Raw genomic sequence first — 18,845 nt, forward strand, 5'->3', positions numbered from 1 at the left:
TTCTGGCTCCTCCAGCCTGCTTTTCGGGCTGGTTTGGCAGCCCGTAGCAGGCTCTGTGCTGCCACAACTGCAGTGCAATCCGCATGCCAGCTGCCCGGAGCCAGCCCGGCGAGGCACCTGGAAGCATGAGATCAGCTTTCATTTTGCATAGGAAACTTCCGTTTAAAGTAAAAGAGGAAGGCTGAGGCTCCAAGTCTGGGATCTATCTGAACACTGGACTGAGAGATTAGTCTGCATCCACAAAGAGAGTCAAAGACCAGCTCCAAAAACACCGTTATTCCCTGCCCAAGCGTTTTCTAGTGTTATCTATCATCTCCAGCATTATTCTTATCTTAACCAGGTAAGTGAAGATGTGCTTTTCCAAACTGAAGCACTGTACTTCTCAATCATTGTATTTATTACTAAGGAAAGAGGGAAATCATGGCTCTTTTAATAAGTTTTCTGTTGTTCAGATCATCGCATGTAGTTTCGTGGAAATATTTGCACAGCATGATGAAGATCAAGGATCTTAAGCTAGGTCACTGCCAGGCTATTGACAGTCCCTGCTAAGCAGCAGCCAGGCAAGGGAGCTGCCGTTGGCCACCAAACCACAGCAGGTCTCCAGGAGACCATGAACCACCCTGAACGTTGGTCACCACCAACGATGGATACTGCCACGATCCAGCGTGCCCCTTCCCTGCAGCCATTTGCAGGACTCATGAGCCCAGTGATGTTTTCTGAGCCCGTTGCAGTTCCTGACGCCTGCTCAGCTCCCTGACTTGGTTCCAGCCCTGTTCCCAGCCCCTGCGTTGCACGATAGACCCCCCCCAGCTGCCTGATTCTTGCTCAGGAGCTTGTTCCTGTTCTTCAGGAGCTTCAAGAGCCTGTTTTTGCTCTCCACAACCACATTCCTGCCTCTCCTCCAGTCCTCCCTCTGTCCTCAGCTGCCTCCTCCATCCTGATTGAGACCCCCTGGTACCCCATAGGCTTCCAGGAAATCCAGAAGCAAACGTGACCCACCACTGCTGCCTATAAATCTTCTATACAAAACTATCACAAAGATCAACAAAGCCTAGCAAGCAGCACTTGGTGACCGAGCACAAGCATACCCTGCAGCGGCCGGGGCACAGCGCTGGAGACGTTTGCTGGTGAACAAGGTGGTTCTTTAGGCATTTCTGCAGGTGCTGCCTGCCACATCCTCAGGACGCTGTTGCTTCTAAGAGATGCAATATAATTTAAGAAGGGTCATGGTGCTGAATTACTGAAAACCTTGTTTAAATACTTCAGGGGATGCCTGTGAAACGGCAACAAACTGCAGCAGCTGGTGGCTTGTCAGGCCAACAAAAACAAGCTGAGTGACAGCACACCAATATTTTTAAATTCTAATCTCTTCTGTCTCTGTAACTCTGGAAGAAGCGGTGATAGACAGGATGGTGCAAGGACTAACTTTTGTCCCAGTTCTCAAGCATTTACTATTGCATTCAAAAAGAAAAACACAAAGAAAAAGCTGTTTTACCACCAAACTATTTTTGAAATATGAGACTGAACTCTGAGGCCCGAAGGTCTGTATTTATTTTAGAGCATTGAAAATAGTGTTAAAAGTTACAGACAATAGTCCAGAAAAAAGTTTTGTCCTTACTGAATTTACTGAAAAGGAATCATTTATTCAGGCTTCAAGTTAGAAAGAATTCAAGTATATGCTTAAAATCACCTCTATTCAGGACAACACTGAAACTCACAATTAGCTGGACACGAGTGAGATTTAAACACACACTAAGCACTTCCCTGAACCTCCACTGATTTTCGTCTTCTGCTTTTGCATGATCCATGAACAATTTCACTATTGACAAGATAGCCCAAACATTTGAGACAAGTCCCTATAAGCAAAATCCAAGATGGGGCTTCCTTTGTTTCATGATCCCACTTCACACTGCAGCAAGACACACTCGTGCCTTGGTTTGTTTCTTTTCCCTGTCCCTCTTTGGGATCAACATTTACACTTGAAGCATCTGATAATTACATAGCCACACCACTGCTTACAAATGCCTCTCTGGTTTGGGACGGATTGAAAATTACTCTGGCAACATACTCAACATCAAAAGCAGCAGCCGTATATGATGGGGCTGTGGGATCAACAGGGTGCGTGCTAGCAAAATCATAAGTCTTTGAACAGATACACAAGTGTTCTCCATCTCTTCCAGTGGGTTTTGGGGAGGGGGGGGCATTTTTTTAATGCACTTTCACTGTGGTTCTCTTTTGGCTACATGAAAGCCCAAGAAATTTATTTAAGGTAAGAAAACGCTTCCACGATTCTCCAAGTGTTGTTTTTTTCAAAAGGCATACACAGGAAATTTCTCCTCCCCATCACCTATACAAACATGAAACAAGAAAATATAAGCACTGTTTTAACAAGCTCCTGGGAGAACTTTAAATAAAGCTGAGATGAGGCCAGGTGGACCAAAAGAAAGTGCTTATGCTGGATGCTCAGCTGAGAGCCAAAAGAAAACAAAGTTATTTCCTTCATGAGCTGATGACTCAGAGGACTGGCAATGACATGGAGGACATCACGTACAGAAGTGTTGTTGCTGCAGACGAAGTGGTGAATAATAGCCTTAAAGCAAAACTTTCACAGCAAATTCATTGGCTGGCATTCCCCCAAGAGTCACCAGAGGATGTGACCGGCCAGTGTGTGGCTTGCTTCCCAGCTGGCTGCCTGTCTACGGCCCCAAAGTGCTTGCACAGCACCCGGTGAACAGCCAGTGAAGATGGGTGAAGCGCTAGCAGTGTGCAAGTAGGGTGCCACGTAGAAGCTCATGTGGGTGTTCTCAGTGTTATCCTTCCTGAATAAGCACAGGATTTTAGTGGCTAATGTTGTTAATCCAGCCCCTAGGTATCACTAAGTGTAGACTGACCTATACACTCAAGGCAGCTGAAGTCTATTCTTCAGTGTGCTCTGAGCACCATCTACCCTCTCTTATAGGGCTACAAACACTTCATAGAGATGTCGTTTCTCACGTAGCTGGAATCTTCCTTCAACTAAAACACACAAGTCAAGGTGATTGGGGTGTTTTTTCCACTTGTATTAATATAGTTGCAATGTCTGTAACACCACAGCAGCCATCCTGGATTAGTACAGGGGCCACTGCTCAGTAACCCATCTCCAGGATGGGCTACTAGCAGATGCTTTGGGAATGCCTGTAAGAAACAGCACCAATCTAGAGCAACTATATGCCTGGTATTACCTTCTCAGTTTCTGCCACGTAGAGACTTGTTGCCCTAAAGATTATGTTTGGCTGACTGCATTCAATAACTACTGAAGGACCTTAAAACTGTGTTTAATTTTTTTTTTAAAGACTATACCCACTATATCCACTTTGGTCTCCACAGCATTTGGTAACAATGGTTTCCACAGCTAATTTTTCAAGAAGAGATACTTCCTCATTATGTTTATTCTAAGTCCACGTTCATTAGTCACTGGGTATCCCCCTCTTCTTGAGTTGTTACAAGGAATAATCTCTCCTCCATCACCATCTTCACACAACACATGATTTGATATGATATGTTGCCTTCTACCTGCTCTGAGGGGATGATGTCTCAGCATCTAGTACCTGCTGTAATAAGCAGCAAGCTGGACTTATTGGAAAACAAGCTGCACACTCCTGAGTTATTGCAAATGTTGTATTGCCTCAGTTGTTGAAATTATGCAAGAGAAGAAAAGCTACAGAAGGATGGATTTCTTTTCCAACAGGATAGGAAATATTACTTACCAGCATGCATTAAACCTCCCACAAGATTTATCTGATTCACTGTTGGCTAATTTCAGCTGCAGCAATGGTCTGTGATAACGTGCAATCCCATGCTATTTTAATACAGAGGGTAACACAACTAGGCCTGATTCTCCAACTCAGAAGCAAACTCAGCCATCAGCGGGAAGCAGGCTCCACAACACATTTCTTGCCTGTGTTATCCACCTGCATAGGAAGTCCAAGACGTCAGATGTGCCACCTACATGGCCATGCTGGGCTGGCCCCCAGTAAGTGTGGCCACACTGAAATGCCACCATGGCCTGCATCGGTGATACCCCCCAGGGTTCCAGCTGGGGGCTGGAACGGCACCTCTGCAAACCACCTTTCACAGGGCAGTGTTTTTCCTCATTGCCACCATGACTAGAAATGTGTAAGAAAGACTTAAAAGAGGATTGTGTTTTATTTAGATGATGAAGGGAATATACCGTCATTTTCTCTCTGGAAAAAATGAAATGCAAGAGCTTTTCTCCATTACTAAAGCACCTGAAGGGTTTTCTTGCTAACCATGACAGTTAAAACCTTGCAGGACCAGACCAGGAACTAGGAGACCATACCTGGTCTGTGGTATCCATGCCCAAGCGGCACCCCAGTTCTACATCTGGATGAGCACCAGTCATGTACAGCTCTTTGCTTGATTGCAAAATGACATAGGGGTGCAGAGTTTGGGGATGCCTTACTCTGGAACATCACGGGTCAGCACAACTTCCCTCTGGGCTAAGTATAGCTCGGGGTGAGTTTTCATTTCATAAGGATAGTGGCTTATCGAGCCCAATGCAGATTCCTCCCACTGCAGCACTTGGTAAGGGTGCATGGAGGCTATGGCTAGACATCTGCAACCTCGACACACCAGCTAGTGACACACATCGAGGACAAAAATATAAACAAAAAGGCCTCCAGTCATCCTGACATCCATGTCCCAGTTCCCTTTTCTTCAGAATTTCTCTCTATACACTCTCTCTTATAATAACTTTGGCTTCCTGACATTTCTGCAATCCAGATGATCCCTTCCCAGCCTGCCCTGCAGACACTCTCCTTCCCCTGGTCTTCAGGGAACCACATTTGCCAAGATCCTGCACCCAGGCCCCCACAAACAAAGCCACAACATCTGATCTGAGCTTGCTACTTTCTTCTGTTACAGTAGCTAGGCTACATTTTGGGGCTGAATATTTTTTTTATTCACTGAATAATGGCAATTTCAATTAGCCAAGTTGTAAACTTGTTCTGAAGCAAATCACTTTGATGAATGACTATAAAACAAAAAGCATACTTTCCACATTTTTCTGAAACTGAACATATAGTTTAGAAATGCTTCAATTGTTTTTCAATTTATGTAAATGTAATAAAAATTAGTATGTATAACAGCCAAAAAAAAAAAAAGAATAAAATGGTTTGTTTTCCACAATGATTTTCTCCAGCATTTGGCTAGCAAGTGCACAAATCAGTCTTTTGATAGCTTTAAAGAGCAAAAAAGATAAGACAGTCAAGTAGAAGAAAATACAAGGAACCCAGAGAAAGATAAGAAGTCACTTGGCTAGGTATTTACCTTGAATAGAAAATGTACTGAAACCTAGTAAGTCACTGTTCTTTCCCTGTCTCACTATTACTCAAGCCGCAGGCAATACAGGTGGAAAGAGAGAGAAACGAAAACAAAAAGTAAAATAACATGGGGGCTTCCCTGCTGCAGTTAAGTCAGATGTCATTTCCAGATTTTTAGAAATTCTTACCACGGGATACTAAGAAAATCAACTATCTCAAGTCAACACCTCTGGGGATCACGGTGGGAGCAAGGAAGTTAATTTCCCTTGAAGAAGCAGCACCGCAGCAGCAGTCAGCTGCTTCTTGGGGAAGAGAGAGGAATGGACAGGTATTCATCGCCCCAGTTCTAGAGACAGTGGGCTGGGGCACTCAGGAGTGTCATCCTGCCTGGAAAATTCTTGATCCAGATCCTTCAGCTGTTTATAGAAAAAGTATCCATGGGGTGACACCAATCCACATAATTTCTGCAAGCTCCAGGGTTTGAGTTTGGATCTGTGATTTAAATAACAGACGGGTAAAATCACGTGTAACCAGGCAGCTCCCTAGTGGATGTATAGATGTGGATGTTGGAGAGCATGTGATTTTCCAAGCTAAGGTCAGCACTAATCTGAGCTCAATTTTTCCTCCAGATCTGCTTTTTCTAGTGCTATCATGCAGCTGAATTTTTTTGGCTTGTTCCACCCCCTTCTGCTCAAATCACACCCCTGCAGAGGATCCTTCCAATGCAAACAGGGGAGTCATACTGCACCAGAGCTCCACCATTTCTGGAAGATGAGAACATACCTCTGTGAGGTGTGGAAACTGCTGTCTGTCACATTAATGAAGCCAAGTTGCAGAAATCTGCAGTATAAACCTGATGGTACCATCTGGCCTTCAGCATATAGGAGATAAGCACTCTGGTTTATAAAGACTTTATTGAAGCCATTAACTTTGGAAACTACTCACCAAATAAAACTGTTTATAAATGATAAACAAAAAGCCTCTGGTACTTTTTTTTAACTTGTGAAATCTGCTACTATATTTAACATAGCTTCGGTATATCACATTTAACTCCTTTAATGGGTTTTATACTTTTACTTTATATATTTAAGATTCTTGGACCTGGCTAAAGATTAGAGGCACACCACACCACAGACACAGCGCGGGGGGCGGGGAGGAGGAGAGGATTAATTTCTCTGGCGAGACTCAGATCTTGTGAGATGGGGTTAATCTAGTGACTATGTGGGGGCTGGCTGTCAGCAGCCCTGACCGGGACCCCCCCACACTCCAAAGAAACATCCTCTGCTGGAGCGGCTCTGCTGGAACTCTGCGGGTGCTGCTCCATCAAAGCACCATCCAGCAGTGGCTGAGGCTGTGTCAGCAGGTGAGGTTGCAGGAGCAAAACCTGGGGGACTCCCCTCAAGTGCCCTGCCTTGTGTTAGGCATTTAAGAGCCCTACGGTTTCTTGCTCCACTTTCATCCTCTATATTTTGTATATACACAGGTATATATTTACATCTTGAACACTGAAATGAGGATGCCTAAATATAAAATGAAAACGCCCAAACATTTTTTATCCAAAACACATCAGGCAGTGTAACAGTGTTGTCTGAACACTGGAGCTTGAGGTTTTAAATTATTCCCCAAACTCAACAAAATTTTAAGGAGAATTTCAACAGAGCTGTAATTTCTGTAGGGATCGATTTCTCACACACCCCTCCTGCAACACACAGGTGTATCCTAATTTCCGTTCCCCTGATTTCCACCAGAGAAAACAGGTATTTTAAAGCGTACCCAAATTGCTCTACGACTGCAAGCCGTTCTGTGCTCCACCACAACTTACACCCTCATGGATAACACCTAGGAACACAAGAACTTTCCTACCGCCTCCACCAGTTCCCAGTGTTTTGGTTAGCATTCAGCAGGTAGAGAAGAAGCAATGGGCTGATGAGCTTTCTTAATTGGCAAAAAAAAGTGCAAACTGATTTTTGGGCATTGTACCTAGCCAGGTCTAGTAACTATATAACAAATATGTATTATGCTAGAAAGAGTAGACTCACAGGCGCCAGGAGTGAAACATTATCCTTTTCAGACAAAGTCTCAGACAAAGATCTTTATCTCAGAATGATATATGGGATATATTTTTGAGATGACTCCACATAATACCTTTATTATTGTTGAAGTTTAACAACTTAAAAGGGAAAAAAAAGATCATATTTGTCCTTTGTTACTTACCCAAATATGGGCAGGAAACTTCCGATGGGGCTAGGCTTATAAAGAAAAACACCATTAGCCTAAAATAGCACCAATATTTATAGCAATGGGGGGAGATATATGAAGCAACTGTAGAATTGGTATGAAGAGCCAAAACCTGCTCTCAGTTGCAGACTGCTAATGCAACTCCATTGAAATCAGAACAATTGCTCTGTGTGTACTCGGGTTTGCCAGTGAGGGAATCAGGACCGCAGTTTCTGACAAAGATGAGAAACTCAGATTAAACTGAAATTATTAATCATAATTCTTCAAGATAAAGTTGATGAAGATCAATTTCCAGGAAACTCAGAACTGTCTCAGATCATTAACACTTTGTGCTCCACTGCCAGGAAGGGAAACCAGTTTTAAGCCAAGACATCAGTAGTGTCCCCAGCAGGGAAATGAGCTACCCAGGCTTTGCCTTGGAGTTTTTCAGTTCTTTAGGAGCGTCTGCTTGAGGATGGGCAAACTTTCAGGGAAATATGCTATTTAATGGTCCTTATCTGGAGGATTGGCAAGAAGGAGAAGTAGCGTACCAGTGGTCTTTCCATGCACTGGATGAGGAGGGCAGGCTGGTTCCTTCCCACAGCCCTCGGCAGCGGGCTAGCTGCAGCGAGATGTCGCAGCGGTGCGAATGCACCTTAGCACAGGTCTGGCCGCGCAGCCCTTGGCATCTATGCATCTGTTGCGTCTTCCACCACTCTTTTGGCAACCATGGGATGTGCCCTTGCTGATGGTCAAGATCCGTAGCCCTATTCTGCAAGATCCTGTCCCACTGAGTGTTGCACATCAGACAAGGCAGTGTGGGTGCTCATCCAGCACGGTCTCCTTTGTGTCAAGGAAACAACTAATAGGATTCTTGTATCTGCGTGCCATCCATGTTCCCTGACTTGCTGTGCCGTGCTGTGCCGTGCCGTGCCGTGCCACGCCATTTGGAAGGGCTGTCATTTTGCCATTTTGTGGGACTATTGCTGGAGAAACACAGTGGGAACACCTATGATGTACATGTCTTCCCCTGCCTGGGGTCTTCCAACAACAGCAGGATGTATTTGCTTTCCCTCACATGCCAGCCAGATCATCCACAAGCAAAATCTGAAAAAAACCCAGAAAAAAATCCACATGAGCAAAAGGTGACTAGGCTACACCTGGTCATACAATAATAGCCAGGCCCCTTAAGCCACTTGCACTTTTTCAATGGTGGCTTGAATGCTGCTGAGGTGCAAAGCCCATCCATGCATGGGAGGGTCCTGCAGGATGAACTGAACGCTTTTGCTGACCACTGCCAAACACGCCTTGGAGCCCACTGTACTTCGCACTGCGTCTGAGGGAGTCTGGACCACCATTGCCTGCTGAGCTGTTGCAGGAGGACTTGCTCTTCCAGGTCTTCTGCACCCAGTGTGAGACTGCTCCCCCCCGTGACACTGACAGCTGCAATGGTAGTCAACACAGGGACCACACCAGCACCTCCTGATGAGACCCCCTGATTCTCCATGGACAAAACTTGAGCTACCAGTGCCCTCATGGAAGCCTCAGAGACCTCCTCTGCTCCTCTGCATGAGGGTGCCTAACCTTTGTTAGCCTGGTCACTCTGTTGTAAAAAAACCCCACAAAGACATGCATGAAAAAGGTTTCTTTGGCTTTAAGATAACATGTAGGCTTCTCTAGGCTAAATAAAACAGAGGGAGGCAAGACTGCATAGGTGGCCTGGCCAGGTCCAAACCACTGGCTGTCAGATTGCCAGCGTGGCAGGTCCAGGCAGGGCTCCTCTGGAGCAGCAGAGCCGGGAGCCCAGGGTCAAGAGCCTCTGCTGCTGGCTGGCTGTGGGATGGGGCTCTTCACACATTTTCAGTGGTGAAGCACAGAAGGGCCTTGCTGGTTGGAAAAGCCACTGTGACCCCTTTGCATGTGAATGGTGCATGGCAGAGATACGTGAGGCAGGATGACTCCGAAAGCCACTTCTTACCTCGCGGTGCCTTTCTCGCACCTCACGCTGCTGTTTTGCAGGCCTCAAAATTTGTGTGCAGGCACCTGGCTCGAGGATGCACGTGGCTGCGTGGGCCACTTCATATCAGAGACAGCATTGGGCGAAGGGAGCCCAGTCTTGCACAGATCCTGTCTCCGTTGCCTGTGGGATTAGTGAAATATCATTTCAGCCATGCCTGGCTTTCCTTGCCAAAGACACCAAAATGTTTAACCCCAGATTTGATGGGTCAAGAATCCTAGTGTGAAACAGGGAGCAAACTAACAGTATAGACTTCAGCCTAAAGTGTCTCTGCAGGCACTGGAAACTGAATAGCCAGTGCTTCCAAAAACGTATCATGCACTCATCTTCTGCAGCAACCCCCCCCATGCCCTTTATTGCACGATTCTGAAAAAAGTCTGCGTTTGAGAAGCGGTAGTAACTGATGCGAACCTTACCGGAGAGGGGGTTGCAAGGAGGGGTGGGTAGGTGAATGTATGCCTCAGTTACCTCTTTGCCCCAGTGTCATAAAAATGCGTCCAAACAAGGAAAGACGTGATCATGTGCTCTGGCAAGCTAATGGCGAAGCCGTAATAAGGCAAGCCAAGAGAGATCCTGAGAAGCAACTCGTGAAAGGAGTAAAATCTGAAACGAAAAATTCCTCAAACCCATCAATAGCAGAGTCTGCCAGAGCGTCACGGGGGCTGGTAGATGACTGTGGTGTGCACCGCTGCTTGGAGGAGGTGGGAATAGAGCTGGAAAGCTTCGTGTCTGCTTTCCCTCACTGGGGCTTCCAGCCTGGAGCCTTTCTTTTGAGGGGGGATGAGGCCAAGAGACTTTCTCAAAATGAGGTGTCAGTAAGAATGAGCTGAAGGTGCTCAGGAGTGGAGCTGCTGAAACACTCACTGTCATCCATAATTTACTAGTTAAACCTGACACAGCTTTGCCCCAGGCATCACACTAGCAGCAGGACAAGGCAGTGGCCTGGCCTTTTATGTTCAAGATGGGAAACTTTTTTCATGGAGGAGAAATGCAGCATGGGCAGGCATCACAGTTCCCAGCAGCAAGTGGCCGGTCTGCACATCTATTGAATAAGAGCAGCCTAGCCTTCAGTCAAGCTCACTTCCCTTCCTTTTTTGGGGACTGAAGGGCTGGGGGAGGTCTCACCCATCCCCAGTCACTCGTGAGGTGCATGGCCTGCCTTCAAGGTGGTAGCAGCCTCCGTTCACATGCAGTGAGTACTGCACAAATATTGCATTTATAATGATGGAAGCAAAACAAAGAGGCTGGAGCTGGCCTTGATGAAACACGTCTTCTTTGCTTGCCATTCCACGTGAAAAAGACTTTGATCACTTTCCTGTTAATCGGTTGGGTCTTGCTGGTGTTTTTGTAAGCCCAGCTCCACAGAACTTAATGGGAAGAGTGGAAGCATGCAAGCTTTAATTACACAGTGTTACACTGCACCGTGTGCAGACATCTCCACCACCAAACTGTTCACCCCAGACACAAGGAACTGTTCTTTCTTTAATAATTCTGCAACTGATATCCTTATACTGCTGGAAAGTAGCATTTGCCTTGGTGAGGATGAATGTGCAGGAGACTGGTGTATCATCATCAGCTCTTCCTCCACATGTACTGCCCCACATGTTTTGACACACCTCTTTGCTCCATGCTGTCTCAAAGCTGGGGCTAGCATGTGCCTCCTGGTGCAGCTCTGAACAGAGCAGGGAGGAGGCTACCACACGGTGAATAACCAGGGGAAATCTTGTGCCATGGAGCTAACCCTTAGAGGTGTAGGTTCTCCTTAGCTGCCTGCACCCTCTGGCTACATCTGAAATATGGTTAGGAAACATGACTGCAGCTCAGGCAGATGTACCCAAGCAAGCTTAATGCTAAGCAGGTCACTCACTGGTAGCAAGGAAAATAGAACGTTATGGTATGTACTGGGAAAAGCCTCCAGAAACACTGAACACCTGATACTGAAACCTCTGCTACAAAGCTGTGTAATGCTGCAATATCCTCACTAGCTGAATTAGAGCTGTAGTGCGGTCATACTTCTGACTGCTATATTAGCTATGTTCCCTATTTCACCATCCATCCCGTACCTCCCAAACTGCACTGGCCAGTGAGTATGGAGATGAGGGACAAAAATCTCTCTCTGTTGACTCTCAGCTGATTTATTTGGTGCATGAGTATCCAAAGAGCTGGGGAACAGACAGGGGCAGCTGTGCTGCGTGGTCGGCTCAGTTTTCTGCTTAATTATACAAGTCTAGGGGTGGGTATTCATTTGCAAGTAGCACAGCTGTTTGAAGATGGTGCCACTGCTGGCTACTCATCACTGCTCCTGTGATGAAGGTCATGGCTCCCCCGGGACTGTCACTGCAAGGGGCCGTGAACATGAGAAGATGGGCATGAGCTCTGCCCACGCAGACTAGCAGTGGCACAAATAAGCCTTCCTCAGAGGTAAGGAGCAAAGAGCTTCCACCTGAGCAGAGAAAAACAGGCTATGCAATAAAAAATAATACCAACATTACATAACTTTGAATGATCAAGTGATGTCAGACTTAACAGCTTTCAGACCCTGACCTGACAAAGCTATTATAATTCCTTGAATACCTGCGGAGTGCTTTCAGAGTCAAGTTCTGACACGTTATCCCATGGCGCCTGGTAGTTTGCTTAATACAGTTCAGCGAAAGAAAAGGGCTGTACTGAAGTTATGTGTCGTACCGTGCAGCCCGTCACATGACGTGCAGCAAGGTGGGGGACTCAGACAGTGTCCATGTGGCCCGCGGGCCAGGCAGTCGCGCCGGAGCAAAGCCACCGCTCTGTCAGTGCATCCCGGGGAGCATTTCAGGCTCACGAAACCCAGAGGCAACCCAGAAACAAACTAAGGTCTGTGAAAAGCGTTGGAGAAACTCGGTTTCTCCATCCCATCAAAGCCACATGGTTTGATGGGATGACACATCACAGCCTTACCAATTAATCAGCAAGCAGAGATCTGATCCTGCGGGTACACTCATCCTGTGATCCTCAGCACCCTGCAGACAGACTGTCGAGTCTCTCTGATTCATGGGAGTGTGCTTTCAGACTTGGCTCCACATTTGTCTGCCATAGGTGAGAGGACCCGTACTGAAAAACTTGCAGTAAGCCCTCACTGAAGGCCCAGTGCATGGTCCTTCAAGCATCTGCGAAGACAGCTGGGGTGAGTTATTCCTGGGATACCCCAGGCGAAAGCCTGCAGACCTAGACTGCTTTCTTTTCTCATGTCTAATTGTAGTGGGCAGAGACAATAGAAAGGGCCTTCCATTTTGAATGTTTTTGGTCTTTTGAAGAACAGTTCCCATACTTACAACACTGCAGGGGTTTCCAGTACAGCTTCACATGGAAGAAATTTTAAAACACAAGAGTTGTACAAGGGTCCTGGGAGGCCAGAGGGAGCAGCAATGCTGGGCATCCTGGAGACAAAGTTTCTCAACTCTTCCCGCAAACGATGCAAAGAAGAGAGGTTAAGAAGAGAGGCAATCCCTCCCCAGCCCCAGCGCACATCCTGCCCCCACATCCTAACCCCTGTGGTGGCTCTGCGCTGTCTCCTCGGCCTTCCTAGGAACTCAGCAATAGGTTTTAAACATGGCTATTGCATCGTGTCCTCTGGGACTGTGCTGGAACTGCCAATTTGAATCACTTTAAGCTCTCACAGTTATTTTACAAGTCCCAGGGTGAATTGTTTTACTACATTAGGAACCAATCAACTAGGATTTTTCTTCTTACAGTTCGGTGTGTATTTCTTCCCATGTTATATCCATGTCCCTGTCTTTCATCAGTTGCTGAAGGTTTTTGCTTTTACATCTAGTTACCACTGGGGCTATCAATATTTGCTTTTAGTTCCTTTAATATGTGCACAAAGGACTCAAATTTAGTGTAATGATGACTACATATAGCAAATTTAAACTTCACTCTACTTGGCTCAGAGCAGGAAAGTCAGGGTAACGTGTAGGCTGTTAAGTCCTTGAGTCTGCCTTTATATTCGATACATAGGCTCCACAGAAGAATTTATATGCCAAAGGCCAAAAATTAAATCCTTAAACCTCCCACTGAGCTGCCACCCTAAAGGTAGAACTGCCTAAACTAGCTACCCCACTTTCATCCAGTAATTTTCTACATACCTAAGCCATACACCATAGAGGTATGGACTTACACATTACTCTTTATGTCTTGGCTATAATGAGCAGTCCAACAAATAAAAAAGCACTGTAGGCATTCATAAACTGAGTGATCTCAATTGGTCTCAAAGTCTGGGCCCTATCCCACCGGTACCTTATGAATGCATCTGTGAGAGCGGGCCTCACACGGATGGAGGGGGAGAAATGTGGCCATTTTCCCCACTGTCTAGTCCCTAGAGCACATACAGGAATGTGGAAAATGCAGACTCAAATAACTTTTCTTCCAGAAGATCATGAACTCTCCCTTCCATCTCCTACCTCCTAGCATATTGTCTTAACTATACCATTTTAAGGTCCCTGTACTTGCTTACTCCTTGAGAGTCTGCCGTTGTTTTCGCCTTGTGTAAAATGTTTGCATGCTCATGGTACCTGGCTTTCAAGCTCAAGTCTCCTCTGTTCCAACACAAGCAATCTGACTACCATTTCCCTCTCTTTTTAGACCTATCAATGCTAAATTAATTTCTCTGGGGATTCACATAGGTATGTATCTTGCTCATAAATAACCTGGCTGTCTGTCTACCCAGCAGACTGGAAACCCAAATATACACTCCCATCCGAAGCACTTTCACTTGTAGGACCTCTGGCTTAGGTGCTTACCTGGGGTACCTAAGTTAAAAACTGAGCTGAGCTAGATTTTCAGTAAAATTGTGAAAGACGGCAAAATCCCCACAGGAGAATTCATATCTTTGATGGACCAACATGCACGAGGGATGCGTATCTAGAGAGGGACTCAGAGCGTCCAAGTCAGATCCCTCTGTGTGTGGTGCCTGAATGGAGGCCAGGTCTCAGCCTTGGCAGCGATGTGCAAACACACGGTATGTCAGGGGAAGGCATTACCTCTTTCCAGGATCATGGGCAATTACAGCTCTAGGTCCCTCCCCTAGGTGGCCAGTGGAAATGTACAGAAGCCAGTGCATGGCTGTGCTCCCTCTGGTTCACCAGCCACCACACAGCAAACAGCACCTTCCTTGAGCCTGAAAAAATGTGATTGCTCCATTTTGCCAGCAACATCCACCACCACCGCTTCAGCTGTCATTAAAAGACAATCTCATCTTTGCTCTGCTCCTCTGCAGGATTTTCTTCGAATCTGTGTCACCTCTTGCGCTGAAGTCTTCATGGCAGAGAAAGACAATCCATGACCCTTAACCAGGAATTCCGGAAACGAGATCCTTGCACAGAGCAAGAATTCCTGTCCCTCTTGAGGCCTCCTTGGGATCCCTCACCCACCAGAACTGAAATGCGCCAGTGTTAATGGCAGGAACTGTGGGTCGATGGCATACGCCAATGAAGCTGTCTGGAGCAGTACTTTTCCCTTTTTACCAACAGTGGGAGTAAGAGCTCTTTCTCCCCTGCAGGAACCAACAGGCAATGCCACGGTCACGCTTTATCCCAGCAGTGTAGTCTGTGCTCCAGCATCTCCACTACGGTTGGTAATACAGAAATTACATCACTACAAATACAAAAAGCCCAATTTTTTGGTTGTTGCTGTTGAGGTTTTCTTCCTCCTATCACATAGCTTGAGCAACTGCTATTTTTTCCCCTTAGGATTTAGTTGCTGGTGTGATACTATATCAACAAGGTGTAAAAAACTGACTGTAACTTGTCAATGCATTAACAATTCATGGCTGAAGGATGCTGGGGTGAGAACTTAAGCTTTTGGGGGAACTCCATCCAGGCAGCTGGGATCATTCTGATTAGATATCCACACGGATGTAGCATCCAGAAGTTGCAACCAGGCCAAAAAAAAGAAAGGTCCTGACCTGAGATGGGTCAGTCTACTTGTGAGTCACACAGCAGATGGATACAGAGAGTCGGGGAAAAGAATAGCAAAGAGTGCAGATCAGGATTATAAACCATGGGATTGGTCTAATCTGCGCCAAATTTTCTGTAGGCATCACAGTGAAGGGGAGTTTTGATACTACAAAGAAAAATAATGAGGTAACATTCAGGGTGTTCACAAAGAGCTTCTCCTGTGCATGAGGGGCAGCACTGGAAAAAATATGAAGTCAGTTTCCCAGAGAATGGTGTGACTTCGTTTAGGGAGAAGGGTTTGTTGTTTTTTTTTTCCAGAGAAAGATGACCTCACTTAAAATGTTAATGAGTCCTGGCTCATAAGTGCCAGGCAGATTAGTTGGATGAGGGGGTGTCTGTACCCTCATCTCCAAGCCAATGGAGATGGTCTTCACTGCAACAGTCTCAGTGAAATAAGGATTTGCTCTTTGAATATACAAAGAGTTAGTTTTCTTTTCTGTTAACTCCTCTGAGAGTGCTTGAAATTTCAGCTGCCAAGAAATGTCAGCCCAGAGGTGTGGAGAAAAATTGTTGTGTTTTAAATCCATTTCCGCAGTGTTTCTAATGAGTTTTTTTAAAAGGAATTTTATGAGTATGTGGAAATTTCAAGCAGTTATTAAGAATAACATTCATGCTACTAGTGGGAAGCTGGATTCTTTTTGGTGGAATAGCACAGTGGAGGTTGTACCCTGCAGTTCCCAGGTTCTCACAATTTGTTTCTGCTTAATCAATTTATAATATAGTTTGGTAAGGTTTTTCCAGAATACAGAACCAAGTATGACACAGCTGCTGATAAAGGTGGGCAACATGTACTGTGGCTGAGTTTGCTTTAAAACAAAAAAGGAAGGAACTTATGCTTTCTACTTTTTTCTCATGAGCGCAGAGAAGGCACAGTTGTACAGTTGTAGCAGTCCTCAACAAAGCCAACAGGCTGTGAAATTCATGAGCACATTTGTAGTCAGAACATCCCATGCAGCTTGCAAATCTGCGTGGTCTCAGCCATAGATTACCCACTTCCCATTAACCCATATGAGAAAAGGAACCAGAGCTGCCCACCACATTGTCTCTTCGAATGTGCCATGCAGCTCTGGTGGGTAGGCACCACCAGAGCCTGCTCGTGGGCGCAGAAGAAACCACCAGGGACTTCTTTGCAAGAGGCTGCACTTAGCTCTGGTTGATACAATTGGCAAGAGCCAACAACACACCAACACAACACCACAAAGTAGGAAATAGGCAGAAGATTTTTGTTTGCTTTATCAGTCTCAAGGTAGAACCAATCTAAGAACAATTCTTAATTCAATAAAACCCATCTTCCCAAGACTTATTTGCTGTTGGGATATAGGTTCAAATAAAGCTTAGGGGTCTGGACACCTATAAAGAAATCAGAAACATTCTTATTATAGTTATGCTAAAAACAGAGCCCTTTCTTCCATTGTTTCCTCCCTGCTGAGGGATAGAAGAGATGTCTTTATTCCCTTCGTTCTTATAGATACTTTTTCTTTAAAAGTGCTGGATTGTGTTCCTTCCGTTCTGACCTTCTCCCTCCTCTGCATATTTTATTTTGTCACTGCTCTGCAAGGTATTTAAGTACGTGCTTAACTCCCGGCCTGTGTCAGTGCACTACCCATGTGCATAAATATGTTTAACATTCATCTTGCTGCCTCAGACCTGGGACTCCCTCTGCCTTACTTCCTCTTTCTTTCTCTCTCCACACCAAAAAATATAGTTCTTTGCTCTGTCTCGGGGTTCTGCTTTTCTCCTGTATTTTTTTTAAATATTATCTGCCTGTGTTTCTCTCTTCCCTCCTTTCTACCCTGCTGATTTTCTTTCTTACTTTTCTGCACTTTCTTCTTTTCTACCGTGCTCTGTTGCCTCTCCCCTTCTGGTTTTTTGGTGCTTTTTCTGCTCAGTTCTTTCCATTTGCCTCTGATTTTTTCCCATTGAACAGCTAAATTTGAAGGATTACAGGGATATCTTGTTTTCTATAATATTCTATTTCACTAGAGCCTGCTACTATTGAAATCAACGGCAAGCCTCCCATACACTCCCAGGAGAGCTGGAAGGGATCCGAAATATTTGCTATTTGCCAAATGGTGGGAGTCTCTGAGTCCAAAGCTGGTCTGTTTACATCAGGATCAAATGCAGACTCCAGTTTGAATCAGAACCATATGCTCTTCCCAAATTATGAATTTTCATAGTAAAATAATCTGCATAACGCATACTGAAGGACAATAACGCCCCTGTTAAGTGCTGACTCAGCACCATGGGAAGGGGGAGGGTTACCCTGCTCTGGAGTGAAGGCTGCAGGGCGCAGCTCAGATGTGATGGACTGGGACAGAGCAAAAGGGAGCCATGCATAGACAGAGAAAAGTTGATCATGTTTAACAACAAAATGCAGTTAGAAAATATTTTACAATGTCTGCCACCAGTTACTGAGTGAAACTCGAGCTCCACTGACGTCAATAGCAAGCCTCCCAGTGACTTCAAGCATCTGGAAGTTCACCTACCAAATATTCAATTTGCTGTTGTGTATACACGAGCGACATGGCGTCCCTCGGGGACCAGGCATTCTTGTAAGGACATCTCAACGATGCTGCATTTTGCCGCTGTCACACTCACTTTCTTAACGTGTTTTAATACCGTTGGGGACTCTCAAAATATTCTGATAAATGTCAGCTTGGTTAAAATAAAATAAAAATACTGACTACTTTGCTTTTACACTGAAGATTGCTCTTATTTTTACAAATACTCAGAAAACTCAGAGCATTTGGAACTTGATTTTCTTCTTTGTTCACGGGGTTTTGATACCAGCTCTGTCCCCTCTCTGGCTGAGGTGAAACTCAACTGGGCACAGATGCCTCCTCTTCCCGGGGATGGCCACGTTTGTTTGGCTATTTGCAGAGAAATAGCGTGATAAACCTGGTGGTGGTGGTGGCTGCCAGCCCTGGAGAGGTCTGGCGGCAGTGGCGAGAACCTCGGGGTCCCTGCTGCTGGGCCTGGCCTCCCCAGAACCCGCAGGGCAAGCTTGAGTTTGTGGAAGCTTTTATTGCCTGTAATTGCAATCCGTGTTTTTAAAACTGTTATTCAATTTAAAAAGAAAGGAATCTGTTTGCCTAGCTGAAAGGAAGCCTGCTGTATGAATTACGGACGAAGCTCCCCTCCACGCAGCCTGAACCCAGGACACAGTATAGGCACTATATTTAATTTCTTATTAGATCCTTTTTTCCTCTTTGGTCTCTCTCTTTTCTAATGCTGTCTTCATGTTGATTTTTCCCCTGCTCTGCTTGTCACCCTGTAATTGCACTGGATTTCTTTCTCTCC

At 45.5% G+C, this 18,845-nt stretch overlaps 1 long non-coding RNA gene across 1 annotated transcript; it reads left to right on the top strand.

Annotated features, from left to right (window-relative positions):
• Window positions 1-12,278: 12,278 nt before the first annotated feature.
• Window positions 12,279-18,200, top strand: LOC140647456 (uncharacterized). The gene is made up of 3 exons (XR_012040776.1): window positions 12,279-12,715; window positions 14,807-15,159; window positions 17,529-18,200. It is a non-coding gene; the product is annotated as an uncharacterized lncRNA (long non-coding RNA).
• Window positions 18,201-18,845: the final 645 nt, after the last annotated feature.

This window comes from Ciconia boyciana, chromosome 1 (genome assembly GCF_034638445.1).
Source record: "Ciconia boyciana chromosome 1, ASM3463844v1, whole genome shotgun sequence".
Lineage (NCBI taxonomy): Eukaryota > Metazoa > Chordata > Aves > Ciconiiformes > Ciconiidae > Ciconia > Ciconia boyciana.